Genomic DNA, 227 nt, shown 5'->3' on the forward strand with positions numbered 1-227 from the left:
AGGCTGCTGCCAGTGGTCAAAGCCTCCAACAAAGCTCTGTACGTGCACACACATCTATCCAGATTAAATGGGGTTTTCTTCATTCAGAAAACAAAAAATTCTGTAATTGTTTTCTTAAATTTTCTTTCTAATCTTCAGACTGAGTGGCTGTAACCTGTCAGAGAGAAGCTGTGAAGCTCTGTTCTCAGTTCTCAGCTCCCAGTCCTCTAGTCTGAGAGAGCTGGACC

General features: G+C 43.2%; 2 long non-coding RNA genes across 2 annotated transcripts in view; both read left to right on the forward strand.

The window, feature by feature from the left end:
* The window catches only part of LOC116702617 (uncharacterized), a 36845-nt gene that overhangs the window by 517 nt on the left and 36101 nt on the right, over positions 1-227 (forward strand). The window lies entirely within an intron of this gene.
* The window catches only part of LOC116702619 (uncharacterized), a 1348-nt gene continuing 1139 nt past the window's right edge, over positions 19-227 (forward strand). Inside the window, exons 1-2 of the long non-coding RNA XR_004335214.1 lie at positions 19-38; positions 139-201. This is a non-coding gene — a long non-coding RNA (uncharacterized LOC116702619). The remainder of the gene's footprint in view (positions 39-138; positions 202-227) is intronic.

The sequence above is a fragment of the Etheostoma spectabile genome, chromosome 15 (assembly GCF_008692095.1).
Source record: "Etheostoma spectabile isolate EspeVRDwgs_2016 chromosome 15, UIUC_Espe_1.0, whole genome shotgun sequence".
Taxonomy (NCBI): Eukaryota; Metazoa; Chordata; class Actinopteri; order Perciformes; family Percidae; genus Etheostoma; species Etheostoma spectabile.